The 20,176-nt window shown below is 28.7% G+C and overlaps 1 protein-coding gene and 1 long non-coding RNA gene across 2 annotated transcripts in view; one reads left to right on the top strand and one right to left on the bottom strand.

The window, feature by feature from the left end:
• The window catches only part of for (cGMP-dependent protein kinase for), a 56,397-nt gene that overhangs the window by 30,343 nt on the left and 5,878 nt on the right, over positions 1 to 20,176 (bottom strand). The gene's annotated exons all lie outside the window — the stretch shown is intronic.
• On the top strand, positions 3,605 to 15,860 carry LOC107064334 (uncharacterized). The gene is made up of 4 exons (XR_001475471.2): positions 3,605 to 6,108; positions 7,015 to 7,089; positions 13,538 to 13,680; positions 15,390 to 15,860. It is a non-coding gene; the product is annotated as an uncharacterized LOC107064334 (long non-coding RNA).

Below are 20,176 nucleotides of genomic sequence, written 5' to 3'. Positions count from 1 at the left end.
GAGATTAAAAGAAAAAAAACAAAACGTAAGAAAAATAAGTAATAATATTTTCTTTGAATGAAATAAATGAAATCAAATTATTGAATTACCTGCCAAATTTTTTTTTTTGTTGAAATTTTTGGCCGGATAAGTTATATATGTATATATGCATAAAAGTTCATGTAGCAGTATAACTTTATTCGAATTATGTTTTGTTTTGAAAATATTTAATATTTTTGAAAAAGTCCCAAATGGGGATTGTGGCAGGTTGCATGAAAAAAAAAACTAATAGGAAACTAATTCTTTTATTATATGCGCTTTCTCATACATATAAGAATAGCTGTTATTTATGCCATTCTTTCATACAGTCAGTCCACATGTAACCCGACTTTCTTTGTTTTCCTTCAAGAATTCTTTCTAAGTAATGCCCTATTGGATCCGTCCTTACTCTTTCGGGAACACATTTTGACGCTTGCTTTTGTAGAGGTCTACCATGATTTTTAGGATTAGAAGGAGATGCTCGCTGCAAATATGCTCGGACGATATTTCGTCGAAATTCTAATAATGGCATGGCTTTGTTAGCATGGCTATATAGTACGTAGGCGTTTACAACTGTTGTGTCGATTATGTTGGTAATAATAGGAAAATACCACTTTTTTCCACGAATTTTAATCCTGTATTTGTTAACATTCCAGTCCAGTTTGTCAACATCTCCCATAAATTTATTATAGTTACTTATGCAATACAGTTGAACTATTTTAGTTTGTTTTTTCTCATACTTGGACCATCTAGTTACATTGTTTAACGATTGTACACCTTGACAATTTGATAAGACTTTGACACATGTGTTGTCTTTCCAAGCTACACAAAATATTTCATTATTCACATCAAATCTGTAATCTAAACTGCCGCAAGGTTCGTTCTTGAATTCATAGTTCGATTTTATAGGGCACTTGTTTAGACGATTTGATCGAACTGTTCCCAGGAAGAAGTTCAACAATATCAACAGTAGCACCATCATCATCACTTTCAAATAAATTAGGGTCATCTACAGCGTCTTCTAATTCAGCAAGCGTAAAAAACTTCCTAGTATCCATCTCTCATCAAATAAAAATAAACCCTATGAGAGAGAAAAAGAAACTTTATATCAGCCATAATCCCCAAATGGGTATCGATATAAAATGATCAATAAAATCATTTCAATAAAAAACAGAAGACTGAGTAAGTAACAGGTCGTTACTATAACCTCTAAATTACATATTTATCCACGGTATTTCATTATAATATAAAAATCACACCAAAAATATAATGTTTCAAGTATGACAATTCTATTCCGCTTAACTTACAGACGAATTTCAAATTTGTACGCTTGTTGTAACAAAATGAAGCACAGAATACATACTTTCCGCCACCCGCAATACTGACTGATATATATATAGAATGAAACAAAAAAACAGTCAGGCATACAAAATATATTTTTGGCGCCGAGTGGTATACGTAAAATAGCAAAATCCCCAAATGGGGATCTTGGCAACTAATGGGTTAATTGAAATATGATGAGTGAGAGAGAGAGAGAGAGAGAGAGAGAGAGAGAGAGAGAGAGAGAGAGATAAACGTTTGTTGAATCGATAAAAGATTTTCTTTTCTTTCTTCTTCCTGTTCTATAAAAGAGAAATCGAAAAGAATGCGTTTGCGGATCACGCAACCGTTACCTATTTAACGTGGTCATCGAACTAATCAATTGTATGTAAGATCACGCTGACACGATCAAACGAATCAACGGCCATTGTATTCATGGAATGACGACGATCATGTCGTGATAACTAATGCGCCTTTCTATCTTCAGCCTTTCCTCTCTTTTTCTCTCTCTCCTTCATTTGTTTTTTTTTCTTTTTCTATTGATGATATTTAATTTTCTCTAAGTTTGCAATTATGGCTTTCCTTTTATAAATACATAAAGATAAAAATATTAACATTTTTATCCATTAGAATAATAACGCGGTTAGGTAAAACTTAAAACGACGACATCACATTCGAAAGTCGCGTTAATTTTAATAGAATTTGTTATATTTTATCCTTCATTTTGATTTCTACGTAAATATTGTTGATATTGTTTATACTACAATAATATATCCCTAATAGAGCACAAAATATTGAAGAATATTGAACATATGTGTATTTAATATTATAACACATATATATGTATTCAATATTTTTCAATATTTTGTGCTACTCTAGAGTATTTAAATATTTCTTATAGAGAATGATTCAGTATTATAGATTTCAAAAAACTCTGAAAATAAATAATGAAAAATAAATAATTATAAAGTTAATACATTTGTGTTTATAATTAATATTTAATTAGATGTAACGTATTATGCATTACAATAAAAACAAATTTTGAAATGTTAAACGTTTCCATTTGTGCAAGAAAAGAAAAGAAAGAAGAAATATTTTTAAGTGATTAAAACATTTAAGTGATTTAGTTACAGAATATCTTAGAACAAACGTTTATAATACTTATGTTTTTTATATTTCCTATAAAATTGTACTGAATTTAAAAAATAAATAATACTGTTAATTTCGAACGTTGTAAATCTAAGTCGATAATAAAAACAGATTGCAATTTTCATTGTAATAAAATATCGAAAAAATGATTCTAAACAAGTGATATATTCTATATATTTCTCTCTCTCTCTCTCTCTCTGTCTCTCTCTCTCTCTCTTCCGGTAATTAATAACAATTAACTTTAAACAACAACTGTGCATCTTTGTTTTTCTTTTTCCTTTATAATATATCACGAGGAATATAAATAAAGAATAACGATTAAAAAAATTTCAAGGGAATCCTCTCTTGCTAGGTATCAACAATAAATTATTATCGTTACTCGAGGAGAATACGTAGTTAAATCATTAGGTAAGGTTAGCTTAGATTAGAAATATAAAAGAATTTCTAGTATTATTTCCGTACCGTGATACTTCGTCGAGTTACGATAAATCATGCTTTACAACGTAATTATACGATTGTAATCTTAGCATATGCTTGAAAGGACGATTTAAGATCGACAAAGATATTTCGATCGCTATCGCTAAGAGAAATGACGAATTCTCGAATGAATAAGAGAGTAAAAGAGAAAGAAAAAGAAAGAGAGAGAGAGAGAGAGAAAATAGCGTTCGTCCATTCGCATCGTTGCTCGATGGTCCAAACGAGTAGGCGTGGTCCATCAATATAAATTGTTAAGGATGTCGCACGCGCTGCGCATCCGCCACAGAGAAAGCAATGGCGTACTCTTGGAATGTTTAACAAAATATGTAGAAAAGGCTGTAAACTATAAACTTAAGCTTAATTGGTTTGGGGCATCTCTATAAAAAACAAAAATCTGTTAAAAAGAAACAGGATTCTTATTTAATGCTTGCATATACGTAAATGGTAAGTTATGAAAAATTAAAGTGGAAAATTTCTGGACTTTGAACGCCAATATAAAAGTAAAATTAAAAATGTGGGAGAGTAGGATTCTTATTTTTTAAAAATATTTAGTTGCATATATGTGAATAGAAAATTGCAAATTATCGCAAAGATACTTCTGTAATAATAATAATTTTGAGTCTTAAGTGGAATGTGGTCGTATGCAATTTTTTGCGTATAGCTTTAGACTTAGATATAGAAGCCTTCAATGTAAGAATATAATTCGTTTGGAACGCCAACATAACAGTAAAAAAAAGTATTAGAGGGGGATAAAATTTTTATTTCTGAAATGTTTGCATATGCATACGTATACTGTAAATTTCTAATTATTAAAATGAAATTATTTAGAACAATATTCTTGATAATTTCACTCGGAATAATTATAGACAATTTTTAATGTACAATGTAACGAATTGCATATGTATTGTACGTTTAAAAAAAAATGTAAGTGCATATTTATTTTCCTTCGTCACGCATGACGTCACAGTTAAAACAAAATTAAATTGTAGTTATAGTGAAATCTTAGAAGCTTTAATCTCGGTATTCGTAATTTCTCCAATTACTAACTCCTACAACAATCAGATCTCCTACTATTTTTGTCCAATCAGGGTGAAGTTTTATATAATTGATCCGTATGCATCTCTAATGTGACTAATTTTACAATTTCCTTCTTTCTAACTCAATACTTTACGTCAGTCGTTAATTAATCTTCTTTCTCTTTCTTTTACTCTTTTAAAGTATTGTAGGCTAAACTTTCACGTTCGATCAAATAATAATAAAATTACAAGCCTTCCATATTTTAATTGGATAAAAATAATATTTGTTTTTAAGGAATTACAAACACACAGATTATAATAAATTTTAATATTAATGTTAATCAATAACTATTCTTATAAATAAGATTCGAATATCGATCGATCGATAACGAATCGCATTTAATGAAATTCTAATGAAATAAGAAGATAATCTTGTATTTAGTCAATTAAAGAGGGGAATCAGAGCGGAAAAGATTGAAAGACGAAAGATCGTTACAGGACAGGTCACGAGCGCGCGTCTAAAAGCAATTGTCGCTTGTTGCTATAGTTCCCGAAGATACGAGCTAACTCTCTTTTATTACAAGCAGTTAACGAGCAACAGTTGGTTTCGGTCGTGTGCACTCATGTAGTGTCCCTTTTGCTGTGCTCGAAAAGCAACGTCATCGAACGCTATTGAAAATAAAGTCGATTATGTACTACGTTTATACGTACATTTATACAAATAGAACTAAGTGAAGATTTTATTTTTAATAAAAAGAATAAATGGAAAAAATATTAATAAATCATGCTAAGTAACAATCTTAAATATATAAAAATTAAACAAAATTTCATTCACATATAAAATCGATCGATAATAATGTATTAAGAGTTTCAAACAATTAATATTTCGCGCCAATGTTAGCGTTAACCAATCAAATCGCGCAGCAAGTCAATGTCCTCGCAAACGTCCTCTCGACGTCAAAGGAATAAGGTTGGCGGTCTTTTATAAATGCGTCGGTGTTGTACCGACCGAGTACCTTGGTGTGCCGTTCACTATACCATAAGATGGAAGGAGAAAGAAAGAGAAAAATAAAGAATTAGAAAGAGAGTGAGAGGGTCGAGGAAACAGGTGAAGAACAGTGAGGTCAAGTGAACGACACGCCATCGAGGAGGCGCCACCGGTCAAGCGAGTTATTCTCGATAGGCGCTAACTCTCTTTCTCTCTCTCTTTTTTCTCTCTCTTTCTCGTTCAGCCAGCCTTAACTTTTTAAAATGTCGCTGGTGGCCGTGACGACTTCTATTTTTAGCCGCTCACTGAGATAAGCAAAGGGAGGGGGTAAAGAGCGCGTTGCCTTGCGTTAAAGTATTTGTGCGAATAAGTTGCGTTGGGGAGTACTGAATCGTGTGAATACGTGTCGTGTGTGTACATATACTTGTCTAGGCGAGGGAGGGAAATATTTATGATCGCGGAGAGAGGGCAAACCAGTGCTGTATTCCTCCCAACTACCTCCCTTTACAATAATTAATAATTATTACGATAACAAGTTTTTTTAAAATAAAAACTGCCCCTAGGAGCACAAAATATTGAAAAATGTTGAATACATATGTATTCAATATTTTTCAATATTTTGTGCTACTAGGGTCTATTTTTATCATAATTTGTATAAAAAATGATAACGGTGATGATGATGATGATGATGATGATAATAATAATAATAATAATAATAATTATTATTATTATTATTATTAGGCTTATTAATAATTATAAACATTGTTTTTTATACGTTTATAAAATTGTTTCATTATAATCCAAAAACATATCTTTAAATATGAAGACATCATTAATTATTAATATAGACCTAATATTATTAAGTCAATAATCAAAGAATATTAGTTTTAAGTGAAAGATATGTATTGCATGTTTTTGATGCTAGAAAATCTAACGATTTCTCGAGTAGCCAAATATAAGATCGAATTAGCCTGTATAGTTTGTCTCGTTGGCGGTTGTCTGCCAAGAAGTGTGTCGATCTATTATGCATAGACTGCGAGCATTTTAAACATTCATCGGCATACACATAACAAGAATTTCACAAAGACGACAATGGGCCACACGCTGATGACGATAAACCTTAATAAAGAAGAAATAAATGTAAGAATAACTAACGCACGTGTGCATATTTTTATATCAACATATATAAACAACATACAATTACTAACATTACTCATTTTCATCGATTTTCTATTTGCTCTTATTTCAAAATACTGAAACTTTTTCGCAGAATCTATTCCAATTTTCCATGTCTCAAGTTTTCTTCTTTTAATCTTACAAAATTTGCAAGTATTGCGATACTTGATCTTACAAAATAAACTTTAGAAGGTATTTCAAGAGAAAAAAAATAGAAGAAAAAAAAATATAACAAATAAAGTTAAATTTATCATGTCTGAAAAGCGATAACCAATTATTCTGCAATTTTTGTTTTGCAAATAATTATAAAATCATAGAACGTATCTTACGTTATATAATAATTGAAACTATCAATACACAATTTTATTTTAATATTATAAAAAGAATTAAAAAAAATAAATAATATTAATCGAAGAAATAAAATACAATCAAATATTATCCTAATAGAAATAAAGCTGTTTTATTTTCTTCTTTTTTTTTTTTATTAAACACTAAATATACCACCATTTTCAGTATACCTATCTCTACCTTCATACTAGTCAAAATGACTGGTGTATAAAAATTGTGCTTTTTGAGGCTTACAGTCTTTATTTACTCTTAAAAAATAACAAAAAATGTTTAACTATAATAATTTTAATAGATAAATGGATTTATAGATATTTTTAAATAACAAAACGCTTAATTATTTACAGAACACAAATGTTACATGTAGTAGAAATTTTGAGTTAAAATGGCCCAATCAGTCAAAATGACTGGACTAGTGTTAAATAAAATTAAAAGATTTAAACTAAATTTACACAATTTCAAACTATTGTTGGTTGATAGGATTTTCACATAACTTTGATCCATTTTTATTTGTTGGTCGCACAGAAATCTACGTTTTACGAGATGACACAAGAAGAGACATAAAAAGGAGAACAAAAAAAAAGGAACCAGAAAAAACAGGTTCGTGCGAAGGCACATATGTACGTAGTAGTGAGACAAACGAATATATAATTTGGCTCGGTGTTCATACATACTCATATATGCTTATTATACGCCTACACTATTAAACACGGTATAAGCACATAAATACACACACACATACATATTTAGAAACGTCTCGTAAAAATAACTCTATAATCGTCGTAATGTATAAAAAGGGGACTGTGTGTGTACGTGTAAAGAGAGAGAGAGAGAGAGAGAGAGAGAGAGAGAGAGAGAGATAAAGAGAAGGTAAAATAAGTAAGGCACGCTCGTAATACCTTCGAAACGTTGCGGGATTTTAATTGTAGCTCAGTGGCAATAAAGATAAGTGAACGAGCGGAACGATGCGACAATGAGGTGTTCCGATTCATGACTCGTATAATATAGAACACGTGCCATCATTATTACAAACAAATATTAGGTGTAGAAATAAATTTAATATTTGTTTATAAAGTAATCGTATACATTTGTTATTTTTCAAAATAGTCAAGCATTATTTTCGATGAGTTTTGTCCATCCTTCAGGCAACCCCACCGAATTTCTTGACAAAAATAAGATGGCGATTTTGATGTAACGTATTTATTAATCTAACCATTGAAATAATTTCTACACCCCTAATACACCTTTTTTCTTACTTGTACATAAAAACTAGTTTAACATTTTACATGATTTGCCCGCGGCGCCAATACGAATTTGTTATTATGCAATACCCAATATGTTAATTTGTCATGATTGTCTTTTTATACTCTCCCTTTTACAAGCTCTAATCACTTCTGTACGAATACTTTCTAACACCTATATAATACTAATAACAAGGTCGTGTCTTTTTATCGTTTCTCTATGGAGTCAACAGCACATGGTTTTTTTTTCTGAACGGATCACCCATCAATTTCATTAACCATGTCCACGCTGCTTGATTTTATTGGTCTGATGGAAGGTAATTAGTAATCCAACGTGGCTAGTCCGTTGACTATTATTGTGTTATTATTATATTAAAATATATTATGTTTTTATTAATTGTCATTATTTTTAATAATATCTATTATTAAAATTAATAAGAGCTAAATATTTTATGTAACCGTGCGATAATAGTGGATAAGACTTATTTACTACATATCTGTAGCAAATATGTTGTAGCGATTTCAAATTTTTGAAAATAAGAATACCAAAACTGTTTTTTTTTTTATTATTTATTTTTATTGTTTTATTCTTGACAAAAGAATTTATTAGAATTTATTTATTTCTTGTCACAGAATCTGTAGTTAAAATCTAATATAAACTGATGATTTATAATACATATTATAATGCGTAATTATTTTTGTCCTTTCATTCTTTCTATCGAACGCCATATTGTCCTATTTTGATAAGACAAAAATATAGCAATAACAGTAAGTTATACTTTTTATAAATAGAAAAATAAAGAGAAAGAGAAAATGATTGTGTCAAATTTAATATTTCCTCATCGTAAATAAGTATTAATTAAAAGAAAAAGAAAATTATATATAATGAAAAAAGATAAAAATTATTCATATTTGAATGTCGTATTTCTAAGAAACTAAATCCAAGCTAAGTCGACGAGATATAACCTCTATTATAAAATGATGAGAAAGAAGAACTAAATGATATATACATCGACACATGACGCGCCGTGCTTGCTGTTGCTGCTGCTGCTGTTGCTGCTGCTGTGCACGGGAGTAAAGATGGAGAATCAAAGAATTAATTATACGTGACGTCACTCGACTGGTTTCAACACTCGTCCCGAATGCAGCGCAACGAGTCAAGTCGAGTCCGGTCGAGACGAGACGAGATGGGACGAGACGCGACGAAACGAAACTAGACGAAGTACGGGTGCTCAGAGAGAAAAGGGAGAAGGAGGTAGAGCGGGTGGTGGTGGGAGGAGAAGGAGGAGGAGGAGGAGGACAGTAACAGTAACACAACATTACCAGCAAACAAGACAGAAGCACTTCGTCTCCTCGTGCTGTCGCACGGAAAAACAGTTTCTTTTTCTCTTTATTTTTCTCTACTTCTCTCTTTTCTTCCCTCTTTCTTTTAAGAGAGAAAGTGAGAGAGATGATGAGAAGTAACGGAAATAGCACAGTTCCAAACTTTATGACCGATAAATCAGTTGATGTAAGCTCTTTACACGGACGATGCCACTCTTAATCTTCTCTCGAGAAAGGAGGATGAAGATGAGGATGAAAAGGAGGAGGAGAAGGGAGAGGGAGGAGGAGGAGAAGGTAGAAGAAACGGAGATGAACAGACGGACAGACCGGACAGAAGAAACTCCCGTCGCATTAGCTGCAATAACAGCGACGATGGATAGGAAATTGAATGAAACCTTCGTAATTATTAATTAGGATAAAGCGAAGCTTGCACATGTTTTTTCTTCTTGTGCATAAAGAGACGAAGAACAAATATGAAGAACATGACCGTTTATATATGCATATATAAATATGTATTATATATATATGGATTTATAAAAGATGTCGACAAAACGATGATGATCGTGTCCGTCTTTCGATTCTAACTGGTGACGTCATTAAGAAATGATAAAAGTTCGTCGCTCCAATCTCATCCAACATGCTTTGTACTTTTAAGATCAGCATTGGATGAGAGGCGTATAATAATAAGACGAATGGGGTGATGGCGTTGTCACGATTGTAATTTGATCAAACACTAAAAGATAGAAAGAAAAAAAAGAAAATATTAGAACTAACTCTATTCTTTTCGTAACTTATATGCTTGTCGTATAACGCAAGCAAAACAAAGTGTTGTTGTATCACGTATGGATGAACATGATTTGTTTATTCATTTAATTTTTTAATCGACGAAATACTTAATTTTCTTTTGTATCTTATGTTAGAAGAAATGGTTAAGAAAGATCGAATATACTCGTTAGAAAGAAAACTTTGAATTTGATATACATCTTTTCTTTTCCTTTTTCTATTTTTGTCACATCAATCGAAATATTGAAATATTTTATCGACAAGAATTTTGACCAACGATTATAAAAATATATACAGTGAGTCATTAAAATATTCGTACTCCTACTAAATATTCATTATTTTCTTATAATAGAGTATTTTAAAATGCTTATACGCAGAAACATTTTTCTAGACTATTCAACTTTCAAATTTTGATATAAATTTTATTTATAAAAAACAGCATTTTATTATAAAAGAAATAAAATTTGACATAACTGATATGGAAATTAGTTTCACAAAAGTATGTCAAATCGTCTCAGAAGTATTATTGTATAAAATGCAAGAGAGGATAAACAAATATATTAATTTAACAGAAAATTGAATTAATTTTTAATTAAAAAAGACTGACATTTTGTTTTTTCAAAAAAAAAAAAAAAGATAATATCAAATTAATAATCAACGATGACCAAAATCCTCAAACTACATCCTTATATTTATATTTTGTTTTCGGGATTTGGAAACAGTGTGCGTCAGTTCGAATTTACGGACAACGCTTGTTAGTCCTCAGTGATTTGTACGTCACGTGTATGCCATTTCGTGTCGATGTGAAATGCTAATTTACACCAGTTAATCGTCTCATGAATCATCCTTAATTATCGAGCAAATATGAATCGTCTTATCCAAACCTATTGAGACTGTAGCAAATCAAAGTCCAAAGTAAAATTTCGAAGACCATTTTTCCATATGTTCATTTAACAATAAGAGTTTTTTGCGTTTTCTTTCTTATTAAAATCAATATCCTCTTGTTAACTCAAAGGTATAAACAAAATCTAATATATCAAATAAAAATATATAATAAATAAAATAAGAAAACTTATCACTACGTTATCACGATTACACAAATTGTTTGTTAACCTGCCAACCCTAATAGCGTAATAAAAAGTTATATACATATTATAGGTTTTGTTTGAATTCGTATTCATATTTTATACACAATTGTAGTTAGATTTAAAATATCAAAGTCCATTAAATAGAATATTGGATTGGCAAGAAAGTAATTTCGGTTTTTTAGTGTGAAATATTACTTTCTTGCCAACCCAATAATATTATTAATTAATATATAATATATATTAATAAATATAATAATATAATTATTATAAATAATATGAATATAAATTTAAATTTAAATTTAATAAATATATAAATATAGATTTATATTATAAATAAATATATTATTATATATTATATGTATATATATATATTTACTTACTACCGAAATTACCTTCTTGCCAACCTAATAGTTTATTTTTTGCTTCTTGACAACAACGTTCTCTATGAAACGAATACAATATACTCAATTTTTCCATTAAATATATTGAATTATTCCACATTAAAATGTAATAACTCTTATTAGAAATATTTGTTTATAAAACCTATAGTATTGGAGATCTTTAAAATAAAACCTGATTTGATATTTTACGAGATTTAGATTTGATTGTAAAAGAAAACTGAATTCAATGATGTCAACGAACAAAAGAACATAAAAAATTACCATAATATTTATTTTTATCATTCAAATGTAACTTTTACATATTATAGAAATCAGTTAAATAATAAAAATAAACGAGTATGAAATTTAAATTCGAGAATGACCATTTTATTGCTATGTCTAATCAATTTTCATTTTACTACACGACCAACCAATGTTCATCAAAATTCTGACATTGTAACAGATGTAATAAATGTCATCTATCATTCTCCTTTTATTTCTTTTGAATGATAGGCAAGGAAATAAAAAGAAGACACAGATACATAAATTTCTTTATGTTAAACTTTTCGTAAATCTTTTTAATGATATAGTATCTACGTTAAACGAAAAAAGAAAAAGAATAAATAAGAAAATAAAAATGAAATAATCTTCTTCTCTTCTATCATCGAATTCACACGAAAATTTTTTATTTCGTACACGTCTTCACGATCGATGTCATCCCATCCACGGATAGGAGCAAAATCGTTTAGCAAAGCATTTACGCAACAATAGATATGTACTTCCATACATACATACGTACTGGAGGACGATAGGTTACATCAACGAGACGTGCTATGAACACACATACACACACGCATATATTATGTTCCTGTTAAAGTTTATTCCGAACCTTGGAACGATGGAATCTCATTATCGATTTAGCTGAAGGAGTCCATCTACGAATTTATAATTATATACTTTAACTACTCACCTTTCGTGAATTCATATATTACTTACAATTAGTTATAATCAATGGTTTTATCACGTTGGATTATTAATTCACATCAGATCACTAAAGTTAAGTAATGTAGTACGGTTAGTAAAATAGATAGGTAATCCTTTCGAAAAAAAAAATCATGTGTTGTTGACTCCAGAAGGAGATAAAAAGATGCAACCTTTTTGATAATATTGAATAGGTGTAAGATGTTCGTAGAGATGTGTGACTCTAATTCGTAAAAGGAAGACTAAAACAACTAGTTAAAGTGTATAATAAATGTTTGCATATGCTTTTCCTAAAACATCTAATTATTTCATCTTACACCTGACTGTTTCATAAATTAATTGAATTAGACACTATAACAGTAACAATCCTTTCTTATCTGTTTTTGTATTTTCAAAACAAAATTTCTATTGCTGCATTGTTCTATCAATTTTGAATATATTACATTTGAAATTATTCGTATAAATGGATTTAATTCAGAAAAGTTAGCTGAGAAAAATTAAAATCTTTACTAGTCAGTGCTAACAGTGGACAAATATTACCAACGAAATACAACAAGCTTGTTTGTTTAAGTTTCCAGTAGAAAAAAAAACTAAAGAATTATTAATGATTCAAGCACTATAATATAATTCAAGTCTAAGGAGTTGTATAAAAGTTTGTTAAAATATGTTTCTGTGAATAAGAATTTGGAAACAAATATTAATTGTTTAAAATTGATAGCATAGGGTTAGAAATACTTCTGTGAATCACTGTATAAATGATTATTATTATTATTATTATTATTATTATTATTATTATTATTATTAATTGGCATTTGGAACTAGAAAGTTTATTGCCGCAAATACCAAATCCCGCCAGTGTTGTCCTCCATTTGCGATCTTCGTAGTCTATTTCTTTAAGATTGTATAAATGATACAAAGATAAATATTATTTAAATGAAAATAAACAAAAATGTTTGATAATTTTGTTTCTTTCTCTCTCTCGAATTTGATCGCTTATAAACGTTCTATGAAAAGTATTTATATATAACGTACGCAGAAGTTTCGAAATGTTTTACGAAGAAATCGGATGGAAAAGGCACTCGGCTCGATCGTAGTCAGAACCCGTCCTATTGGGTTCATTTGCTCTCCTGCCAGAGAATTGCGAAAGAAGAATCGTAGTGTTGAATACCCACGATAAGTGGATACAGACATAAACAGAAATAAAAAAAGAGAAAAAGAAATAAAGAAAGAGTCGCAATTTATATTGTTCCAGCGTGATTCCTCGACACAAGTGATCCATACAAAGCCGACCCGACAGAAGCCGAGCATTTGCGGAATATATAGAGGCCCATTATCGAGAGATCGATTGCGAGATTTGTGATCGTTAAAATGGACGTTAAACGTGACCGCCGATAGGTGAGAAAAGCTTCCATCGATCATCAATATCCTAACTGTATGCATATACAGGGTGTCCAAAAAGGTTCAAACCAAACTTATACTATGTATTAATGATATTAAATAGATAAAAAAAAAATTTATATAAACCTATGATCAAAAATTTTTTTTATTCTAAAGATATGAAGTCTTGTTTAGTATATAGTAGTATTAGTAAATGTTAGTACTTATTATTATAATATATATAGTATAATATAGTATAGTATAGTATATATAATAGTATTTATATATTACTAGTAATTAGTATTAGTAAATATTCACGATTTATTGTGGCTGTTATTAGAAGTATTCAAAAATTCTTCCTTCTGCAAAAATGCAAGCTTCCATTCGTCGAATTAACGATTGTCAAACTTTTTCAATAAACATATTGATAATAAATTAAATTGTTTTATAACCATTTTTTTTTAAATCTTGCAACAAGTAAAATCTCCTTTTTTTGATTTTATTTCTTAACCAACATATATAGTTTATTTCATTTATTTATTATAAATTTATCTTCATTTATTTATCTAAGTGTATAACTTTACTTCCGACGTTTTTAACATTTGAAACGGCCTTACAAATTTGTCGATTCTAAAATTTATAATTATTGATGAATCAAACTAAAAATAATATTTTCAATTGAATATAATATTAACGACAATGAAAAATCTTTCCAATGAACAATTCTTTATTTGTTGCCTTTTATCGTCTATCGTTTTGTAAACAAAAGATGGTTGAAGATATCATCTCTTTGCAAGTATTTTTCTCCTCTTGTTCTTTAATTACTTTCTTTTTTTTTTTTTAATTGTTATATTGAGAGTGAGATTTTTAGTAAAGATCAAAGCAAGAACATTGTAAGATAACACCTAACAATCCTTTGTTAACATATACACAATGAATAGAAGCTAGTAAGCCACATTTGCATTATTATCTAAACAGATAATAACTTGTAACTTTAAAGATCTTATTTTTCGACTAATGTGCTTGTAAAGTTTTAATTAAATATTGTTTATTACGAATTTTCAGATTTTAAACTATAAAAATAAAATAAATGCACATTTAGATTCTTTTGGAACTATATAAAATATAATATTAAATTATAATATTATATATTAGTATATATAATAGTATATATTAATAATATATTTAATATATATTAACATATTATAGAATAGTTAAAATAAGATTGTGATATTTATTTAATCGATCATAAAACTAATATCTCTATTATTTCCTAATATTATTTTTCTAATAATATTAACATCTTCGTGTAGCGTTAGATTTATTTGACTGAGTGTGTTCTACTTTGTTTACACTATATACAATATTTAAAAAATAATTGTTTAGATTTTCGTTTCCATTATATTTCGTCTTGATCTACACAACTATATTTTAAATATCTTTAAATTAACAAATATATTTTTATTTTCATTAAAATTGCAATTTAAATAGCAAATGATAACTTTTTCCGCATGACGAGTATACTTGTCAATCACAACTAATTGGTTAAAATGTAATCTAAATTTATAAATAATATATGACAAAATACACACATACATATATATATATATATATATTAAATATAAATAAACGTATTTATTTTCTTTTAATGGTTTAAATTCTATCATTAAATTATGGTTAATTTCTTCAACTAGAATTTTTTTCCGATGACCCTGATACTGTTTTAGGAATAATGAAAGTTTAACGATGAAAATAAAGGAAAGAAGGTGAGAGCTCGTATTTTATTCCGTACATATCGACCTTTTAGTAAATTACGCGGTGCTTGCTCGAGGCTTCGTCTTGGCAATTACAGCTCGAAGAAAAAACTGCTATGAGAAAGAAAAAGAGAAAAAGAGAAGAAAGGGAGGGGAGAGAGAGAGAGAGAAACAGAGACAGAAATGGGCGGATACGAGCAATGGGCCCACTCGACGTCGCGATGTCGTCACTAGCCATGACGAGAAGCTATTTTCAGGCCCCTTTGAATTATTGGTGGGGAGACGCGAATATATCTTTAACAAAAGAAAAAAAAGAAATTCTCGTTTCTATTCAATAAAATATAGATTGTCACATTTTATTTATACGTGTATCTAGGTAAAATAATATTATAAAATATTCTTTTTTGTTTGTTTATACAATAAATTATTAATGTATCAAAACTATTAAATAATTTGTAATATTCATATATAAAATAATATAAATGTATAAATAATTAAATAATATATATAATATAATAATAATAATATAATAATAAATAATATAAATAATTTTATAATCAAATATATTGATTGTTAAAAAAAAATAACTTTTAATTTTTCATATGCGCCTGAATCTTTTTATTTTATATTTCCCTTTAACGCACATAGAACCATCTTTCTCAAGAAAAAATATTTTACTTAAATTAGGACAGTTAGAGTGTTGCGATTTCAAGTTGTATTTGTAGAAAATTGTATGTTAAATTATAAGAATATTAGAAATTATCTTTATAGATTTTTTAATTACACATATTTAGAAAGAAACATCAAATTACAGGTACGAATATATCAACACTCCTATTTCAATAACCGATCTATCGATTATATTTTCATACAAATCTCATAAAATGTTTAAAATAAAATCCACGAGAGAGGTGAGATTAAGATGCGACAAAGAAACGTAAGAAAAACTTTTGTAAAAGTAAACGTTTTACATTCTTTAGAATCTGTAGAGGTTTGTAGGTCACGGAATATACTCGATTAGCAATACGATAACGATTCTTCGATCATTATCATTGATAAACTACGTATCATTGCAAATAAACACGACGTCTGCATTGAAGGAACAAGATTCAAAGAGAGATAAGAGGTTCTCGATTCTTCACATGAAATATTTTATAATATCTTTATCTATTATTATTTTTATTAATATACTTGTTGCCTAAAAAGATTGGGAACAAAATTAGGTTGCGTATTACTGAAGTCAAATGTATGAAAAAAGTTCGTGTGAACTTATTGCTTGTATTACAAATGTAATACAGATGCGTATACAAAATGCATTTGCTATTATTCCCAATACAGTTGAAATATTTGAAACAATTCGACAATTATTAATTCCACAAATGAAAGCTTGCATTCTTGCAGAGCAATAAATCATAAATATCTTTACAAGCATACATATCTTTTCAACAAAACATTTTCGAGCATAAGTTTATATGAACTTCTTCATCTCTCATTCTATTTGACCTAATAGTTAAAGTAAATTTTATCCTAAACTTTGTAAACAGTCTGTACATTTAAAGTTATCATCAAAGCTCGCATTCATTCTACGTGAAAGAAAATCATCGTTGTGTGATTTAATAATCGTTCGTATCTGTACCACGTACCGTTTTCATGTTCGAAATAACAATAGATACATCAGAATATGTTATTATAGTTTCATAAGAAAAATTGACACGAATAATTCGATGAATAATGAAATCGAAGCGGATCTAAAATTAGACGGTGATCCTGACCTGGGTCGTCGATTCACGATGATCGGAACGATGACGATTAGAGTTTCTATCACGTCAATTCCTTGTGTAATAGATCGGTACGACGATGATAGCATAACCGATTAAATAAAATCATAGTTTTTTTTCCTATAGTCAATCAATTTTTATAAATTAATTGATGAGCACGAAAGTTGAATTGGAATGTTGTAAATTTCAACCAAAAGGAAGAGAAAGCTTTTCTTTTATTTATATTTAATAAACTAGTTTGACCGTAAAAATTGTGTTTTCTATTTTAGGCTCAAAACTTTTCAACCAACCAACGTATATGCTCGTTATTATGACAATGAATTGAATAAAACAATTTTTTAAATTCATTCTATAACTTATTACATATAATAAATAATAAAACAAATATTTTTTTTTAATTTTTTGACTTATATTAGCCCATTGTCATAATTACGGACACATTAATAAACTACTACAGATTATGATAAACATCACTTTCATTTTATTTTTTTATAAATTAAATTGTTAATTAGAAATGAATCTTTCTTCGTTATGAATTTCATTGTCAGTTAATAAATAGTATATTGTGAGTCACATATTCTCCTTTATCCATTCTTCATGTTTTGTCTTTTTCTCTCATTAGTTAGAAAATAAGAGAGATCCCGTTTCGTTGAATAAATCTTTCGTATCTATATATCTATCTGTCTATCTATCAAAGTAGTATCAAGTTTTCAACGAGCTGGAAATCCGTTCCGATGGACGGGTACACATTTTATGCAATGACGCTTCGAGTAACTTCGATTTATAGATCTGTTTAAAATTCCTATGGTTATCATAAACATTTTCTTATCTACTCAAAGGGGAATTTCAAACAAATCATCAAATCGTTAATCGTCTATAAAAATGATATTGAAATTTAGTATGATAATTGAAATAATGTTAAAGTTAATTTGTGAATTTTGTTTTAAATAATAATAATAAAAAAAAAGAAAAAGCTTTAAAAAAAATATTCAAGGCATAACTTGGGATCGAGCCAAGTCGCATTATCAAAGTTAATGCAACGGTTACATCGCGTACATACGTATGTATACTTGGCTCCGAGACTGGAATGTAAATCTTCGAACGTGCGAGTTAGCGCCGGGTAAATGTGGACATGTGTGAGTGCATAAATGCATGCATGCACGCGTGCTATCACGACACCAACACAAATTTGACGAACGTGCAAATGCGTTCGTCGCCTTTAACACCTACGGATTGCTCGCAAGCTCTTCGTTTCAAAAAGTACGATACTTATACACCTCTCGTACCTTGATTTACGCAAATTATTTCTTCCATGCGGTTTTTTTCCTTTTTTTTTTTATCTACGTAAATAGAGAATTGATTTGTTAATAATATTAAATAAACATACCGATATAAGATACAATAATATTTATTTTACATATGTATTTTTCTAAAAAAAAAAAATAAAAAAAATAGAAATTATTTCGAGACGATAAATGAATACCCAATTTATTTTTAAAAATACACGGAATTAATTATTACATCTGTCTAATAATAATTATACGCATAACCTGATTTATACGGCTTTATTTGTTCGATGCATATTTTTTTCCGTTTTTGTTTTTTTTTTGTTTTTTGCACGAAAGTACATCGTGTAAATAGAAAATCCATTAGTATGAAAGAAAGAAAATAAATATTATTTTCAATCGTTACCGTAATCCAAAATAAATATTTTCTGTTTAATTTTGATTACGCGATATCTTTGAGTACTAGTGATACGTTTCGTTTCAAACGTTCGACATAAGACCAATGTGTAAAATAAGTTTTCTAACCGCATAAATTGAAACCGCGTAGAAAACGTCAGCGTAAGCGGAGTAGATTATTTATACTAGCATATAAAAAGTAAATCAAGATACTGGTGCATGTTCATCAAGCCTTGAAAAATGCGACATTAATTATTTATTATTTTTTTTTGTAAACTTTATGATAACATGATGCAAACTTAGTAGTTAATTGATTGACAGAGAAAATAATTTCAATAAGTGATCGATATAAAATTCTTTGTTAATTCAAATTCAATTTTTTTTTTAGTATATTTAAATATAAAATGTTAGTCTATTTATTAGCATTTGATTGATTAAATACAAAGTACTCATGTGCATTGATAATTATTTTGCATTCTTATTAATCAACTGGTGATATAACCGATTTGTTTTTATTATAGATAATTTAATATGAATTATAGAATAAAGATTTCCATTTTAATTAATTAAAACTTCCATATTTGCTTATTCATTATTGTCAAAAAAAAATTAATAAAACATAATAACGAATATATAATTTTTTTCTTTTTAAAACTATTCATCATAAATCTTTTCAATCGTTTAACAACAAGTTTTCCAATCTATCTGCATTACTACTCCATAGAATACGAATTATTATACAATACATAGATAAATCGTGTGTAATATCAAAATAAAAATAAACTAAAGAATAAATAAATAAATTACTAAAAAAAGAGGTTATTATTCATGAAATATATTCTTAGCTTTTTATACGAATTATAGTCCTTATTGCGTTACCCGAGATTTACGTGTTTATCAGTTATTTCCTTAACTAGAGATACATCACGTTAAAACTCGTATATGTATAAGAATGTGTAATGCAGTTGTAAGTTAAAAATAATACGCGTGACACGATGGCCTCTAGAACAATGCGCGATAACTCTCTTCCGTGAACGCGATTCGCTCACCTACCAACATTAGCAATGCAACCGAGGTGACCTCCGTTTTCCGTTTCTTCTATTTCCTTATCTCTGTCTCTTTCCCTGTTTCTTTCTCTCCAAAGAAACTTAGCATAATCGAGAAACCTCTGAATAAATGTACAAGCATTCCTATGAATTTACTTAAAAATTAAAAAGATGAAGAAGAAGAAAATAATATAAAAAATTATTACAATATAATAATAATAAAATATATTATATTTTATAATATATAAAAATAA

This window comes from Polistes dominula, unplaced genomic scaffold (assembly GCF_049000335.1).
Source record: "Polistes dominula isolate Pdom_NZ unplaced genomic scaffold, Pdom_raw_medaka contig_77, whole genome shotgun sequence".
NCBI lineage: Eukaryota > Metazoa > Arthropoda > Insecta > Hymenoptera > Vespidae > Polistes > Polistes dominula.
This window is presented reverse-complemented; position numbering and strand designations above follow the sequence as displayed.